The sequence below is a fragment of the Pinus tabuliformis genome, chromosome 7 (genome assembly GCF_031772625.1).
Source record: "Pinus tabuliformis cultivar Carrire ecotype Pingquan chromosome 7, CPIR1, whole genome shotgun sequence".
NCBI classification, from domain to species: Eukaryota; Viridiplantae; Streptophyta; class Pinopsida; order Pinales; family Pinaceae; genus Pinus; species Pinus tabuliformis.
In genome coordinates, this window is record NC_142293.1 from 413,385,613 (window position 1) to 413,391,946 (window position 6,334).

A 6,334-nucleotide genomic window follows, 5' to 3' on the forward strand; every position below is an offset into this window, starting at 1 on the left:
ATGGCGTGAAAAGTATTCCAAATAAAAACAATGGGGCATAATTGCACAATTATGTTCATTAGTGGTTCAAACATTGAAATTGTCTATTTCTCTAGATCTCCAAAAAGTCTTGGGCAATCATTCCAAGGTATTTGAGACTCCCAAAGGCCTCCCACCTATTCACAATCATGATCATGCTATTAATTTGATTTGAGGAAGTGTTTCTCGAAACATCAGGCCTTACAAATATCCCTATGCCCAAAAGAGTGAAATTGAAAGTATGGTTGCACAAATGTTAGAGGTTGGTATAATTCAACCTAGGCAAACCTTGTTCTCTACTCTAGTAGCATTGGTGGACAGGAAGGATGGATCATGGTGCATGTATCCAATTATAGGGAGCTCAATGAGCTCACTATTAAAGATATATTTCCCATTCCTATCATTGGTTAATTATTAGATGAATTACATGGACCAATTTATTTCACCAAGTTCAATCAGCATTCAGTATATCATCAAATAAGGTTGACGACTAAATATGTTATGAAAACAACATTTAGAACTCATGAGGGTCATTATGAATTTTTGGTCATGCCTTTTGGCCTTACCAATGCACCTTATACATTTCAAGGTTCAATTAATTCCATTTTCAAACCCTTCCTTAGAAAATTTGTGTTAGTATTTTTTGATGATATACTAATCTACAACAAGTCTTGGAAGGATCATCTTCAACATGTTGATAGGGTGCTCAAACTATTGGAAGAGAAGCAATTATACGAGAAAACCTCCAAATGTTTCTTTGGAGTATAAGAAGTGGAATATCTGGGTCATATTGGATCTCATGAGGGTGTTAAGGTAGACCCTAACAAAATTAAAGCCATGAAGGAATGGAAAATCCCCACATCCATAAATAATATGTGAGGATTTCTCCAGTTAACAGGTTATTATTGCAAATTTGTTAAGAATTATGGGAGAATAAAAACACCATTAACAATATTAATGAAGAAAGATGCATTTTCATGGACTCTAGAAGCGACTAAGGCCTTTGAACATTTTAAAGAGGTAATGTGCCAAACAATGGTCTTAATTACTCCATACGTCAGAAAAACCTTTATTGTGGAATGTGATGCCTCAAGAACTAAAATTGGTGTTGTTTTGATGCAAGAGGGAAGACCCATTGCTTTTGAAAGTCATATAATCAAAGGAAAGTATTTATACAAAGCTATTTATGAGAAGGAATGTTGAATTACTACATGCATTTAAGAAATGGTGACCTTACCTAATGTGGAGATACCTCAAGGTAAAAACAAATCATGATAGCCTTAAATACTTTTTAGAACAAATATTATCTTCAAAAGAGCAGAAAAAATTGGTCACAAGGATGTTGGGTTATGACTTTGAAATCATTTATAAAAAAGGGAAGAAAAATGTTGTTGTAGATGCACCGTTAAGAAAGGATGAGAATGTGGAAGCATTGCTCTGTGCCATTTCTATTATCCAATGATGTTGCATAACCAAAGTAAGGGATGAATGGAAGAATGACGAAGAAGTGTGGGTACTCATTAAAAAGTTGTGGAGAGATCCCAGTACATATGATACATTTAGCTGGAAAAAATGATTCTTTATGGTACAAAGATTACTTATACTTTTGTAGTAATTCTCAACTCAAACAAAATATTCTTCTGGAATTGCACACTTCTCCCTTAGGAGGGCACTCAAGTCCTAGGATTTTTAAAAACTTACCATAGGGTTAAGAAGGATTTTGTTTGGGATGGCCTTAAATTTGATATTCAAAATTTTGTGGCAAAATGTTTGGTTTTCCAACAAAATAAAGTTGAGATAATTAATACCTCGGGTCTATTACAACCTTTATCCATTCCAAGTCAATGTTGGGAGGAGGTTTCAATGAATTTTATCATAGGTTTACCCAAGTTTGAAGGAAAGAGTGTCATCATGGTGGTAGTTGATAGACTTACCAAGTATGGACAATTTTGTGCATTATCTCATCCATTTAAATCCAATAAAAGTTCTACTACATTTATGGAAACAATTCAAAAGCTACATGGAAAAACAAATATTATTGGAAGCGACATAGATCCCATTTTCCCTGGAAAATTTGGGACGACATTATCTTCTTGTCTGAGTAGTCAATTAGCTCATAGCTCATATTATCATCCTCAATCTGATGGGAAAACTGAGATAGTAAAGAAATGTTTGGAAGGATATCTTCATTTCTTTGTATCTGATAAAGAAACACAATGGGTCAAGTGGTTGCCTCTAGTTGAATGGTGGTATAACACTTCCTTCCATATTGCAGCAAAAATGTCCCCATTTATCACACTTTATGGATATCATCCACCATCCATCACATTATATTTAAGATAAAATTCTAAGGTTCAATCAGTGGAAGATCACATTGAGCATCAACAAGAAGTTCTCAAACTCTTAAATGATAACCTCACTTTGGCGCATAATAGAATGAAACAACAAGCATATCAAATCGCAGCCAAAGAAATTTTGATGTAGGCGACTGGGTATTTTTACGGCTACAACCATACAAACAAATGTACCTCAAGAAAGCTAAGAAGGATAATAAATTATCACCAAAGTATTATGGTCTTTACAAGGTGTTGCAAAAGATTGGTACTATGGCATACAAATTGAAGCTTCCTGCATCATCCCAAGTGCACACAATTTTTCATGTTTCATGCTTAAAGATGGTGACAAGCTCCCAGTTCAAACAATATTGGAAGAACTTCACAAGGAAGAAAAAATCCTATTGGAACTTGAAGCAGTCATAGAAACAAGAATTTCACAGCTACAAAATCGATAAATTTTAGAGTATCTCATCAAATGGAAGAAATTACCTGCTGAAGATTCCACATGGGAGGATGAAAATTTTATATAGAAGCATCCAGAAGTACTCACTCGTTGAGGACAACACCTTTTTGAAGGAGAGGGGCATGTTAGGCCCTATAATACTAGTGTATTCCCTCATTGTTACTGTATGTGTAGCCCCCATATTTTTATTGTTGTTCCTATGTAGTCCCCATATTGTTATTGTTGTGCCCCATAAAAACCCACTATTGTTATTTTTGTGCCCTTAAATTACTATTATTATTCTGGCTCTGATTATATTTTGACCGCTTAGACTCCTATATATAGAAAGGAGGTTTCTTCATTTGAATCATCTATTAATTTTTCATTTGTGTAATGTAAAAGAGGTTTCCCTCTCGAAGAGGCTAATGATGAAGTCGTTTCTCTATCTCTTTTTTTTATTATTTTGTGAGCTCGTTACATAACACGAATTGTTAGAAATGAGATTCTATCAAGTAAATTCATCCCTAAGATACCCATAAGTGGTATTATTCTTCCAAAGAATAGGGATTTTACATCCCTATTTCATGCATCTCTGTGCCTTAGTATATTGAGGAATCTGCGTCGTGCTCTACTCCATGGATCCACGATTTCACACCTTGATAATTTAAATATTTAGGACTCTACATCCTAATCCTTTTATTATATATCCATACGTATCTATCTTTCATGGATTTAGGACTTCGCGCCATAATTCTTTTATTATAGATCCAATGCTCCAAGTTTTATCTTCCATTTATTTAGGACTCCGCACCCTAATTTCCATGGACTCTCATCTACTCTACTTTGAAACTCTACAATTCACCATAAGGTATTGATTGTGAGCTCATACCCATCTAATGGTTCATTTGTAAGGCCTTGTTCCAAGACTTGCACATATCACAATCTCATAGATCAAAGGAATAAAATGAATTTCATAATTAACTTATTCACATTTTACCAAATTTTGTGCATGACTTCCACAATCATTTTGGTTATAGAGAAATGACTTCCGCAACCATTTATAATTTGAACATCCTTGTTTGCAAATAACCATGTCCCTTGTCACATCATAGTCAATATAAGATTAAGAATATATAATCATACAAATAATGTATCATGACTTTTGCAGTCATTTATAATTTGAGCATCCTTGTTTGCAAATAACTAGGTCCACTACCACATATTTATAAATACAAGATTAAGCATATATAATCATACAAATCATGTATCATGACTTCCAAAATCATTTATAATTTGATCATCCTTGTTTTCAAATAACCAAGTCCCCTGCCACATCTTGCTTAGTACAAGATTATTCATATATAATCATACAAATCATATATCATCCATAAATCATAATTAACCATATGTTACACATAACTATGATAACCCATGGATCTATGTATCTCAATTCTGGATCTTCATCCACGTCATACACCTATGTCCAAACTAGGATAACAAAAGAGAAAACATCGATAATATTTTCTTAGACAAAATTAGTTCTTATACACACAACCATAGATATTATCATAATCACATAGCAACCCGATGACCCAAACTAGGTCTATAACATACAAGAATATACATAAGTATGACATGCATAGTATTTATATGACTGCATCAAAATCACCCACTCCAAGTGTTCTCAAGGCTATCTCACCAAGAAGGGACACTGCATACTCCGCCTCTTGGGCTAAAATTGGCCCGAAGTTTTCCTATAGTCATAATATATTTAGTTCATTTAAATTCTCCTATCAATAAGGTGTTAAACTTTTGTATATGTATTTGATATTTTTTTTTCATGCCAATTTATAGTTTAATGATTGCTAAATTGGAAGCAACTCGATGATAACCAAAACATACCAATCTTAATCAAGTAGAAAATATATCCATGCTACATTATACATATTTTGATATAAAATTCCATAGATGTCTACATCAAACCAAGTCATACCATTTATAACACCATATCAAAATACTATTTTATTTAGTTGATATGACATCTACTTAAGTTATCTATAATACCTTGATATTCTACATGTTTACCTTGGTTCTATAGTATGTTGAGGTTGACAAGATATAAATAACTCACATATTGGTTGTATAAACAACAATGATGGTCCATCCCTTCTCACAATCAATTTTTCCTTCAAGAAGCATAAAATTATCCACGTACAATTTCCAGTGAAACTATTCAACAAAACACGATATCATATATAAAACCCAATCTTACATCCCACTTGATTTATGTCTTCTCAATCCAAGTTTCTGCTTTTCATTCCATAAGACATACTTGCAATCAAAATCTTTAGGATCTACCTATAGTTTTTACTAAATGTTTACTCTTTAGGAAAAGATCACAATTTGAGGTTCAATACACCATTTAATTTTAACCCTCAAGCTAAGGCACCATACAATCCTCATTGACCCACTTTTGTATTATACAACATTACTTGAGTTACCATAATATTCATTCACTTCTCTTACTTGAGAATCAATTATGAATGAATTTTTTAGAAGATATTCATTCCAAAAAAATTAAAGATGTCTTTTCGAAAACTACTTGTAATCAAGCAAAACTTTCATAATTATGCAAATATGATATATATATCACTTGTGATTTATATTTAATAATTAATAGATTCATTTCGTTATAGGTATTATTCCTTACTATTTCTCAAACTATGAAGAATCTTGTTGATCTTAAATAATATTTATACTATCACAAGGGAATTTCTAGCCTCATATTATTATTATTATTATTATTATTTAACTACCTCAAAAAACTTTACAACCCTTTGGAAGACTACTAAATTGTAACATACCTCAGTGCCTTCAACAAGTTTTTTTTTTTTTTTTTTTTTTCAAAATACCTCCTTCCTCTAGGAATTATGCAGTGAATCCGGATAGGGAAATTTAACATTAAAATACCTCACCTCAAATTCCCTAAGAATATTGTACCTGTTTTTCGTTACCCACTCTAGTGAATGACCATGCTATTAAAGTATGGTTGAGGGAAATAACCTTATTCACTGTACCAATAATATTATAACCTAAAGGTTAGGGGGACTATATTTCCCTTGGGCATGACTACTTTGGCACATTACACACATTTTAACTTACCTCACTTCCCTAATTTTTAACTAATGCATAGAATGTGTTTTACCCATGTTATCACACCATGACACTCTACCTTAACATGACCCCATATGCACTATGCCTTTCTCCTTGGAACTCTGGTCACCCTCTCATATGCCTCCAAGTTGGATGCTACCATATGTAGGTCACATGAACATGGTAGCATTGGGATTGATGATGGTCGGTGGATGATGGATATGATAGATGGGACATCAATGACTCAAATCCCTGTGTCTAACCCTAAAATACTGGTAACCCTCTCTCTCCACTCATTTCAAACATTTTGTTGTTGGCTCTTCCTCCTGGTGGAAAAAATGTGACCCTCGGCTTCTTTCCAACATCTAGACCTCAGTTCTAGCAT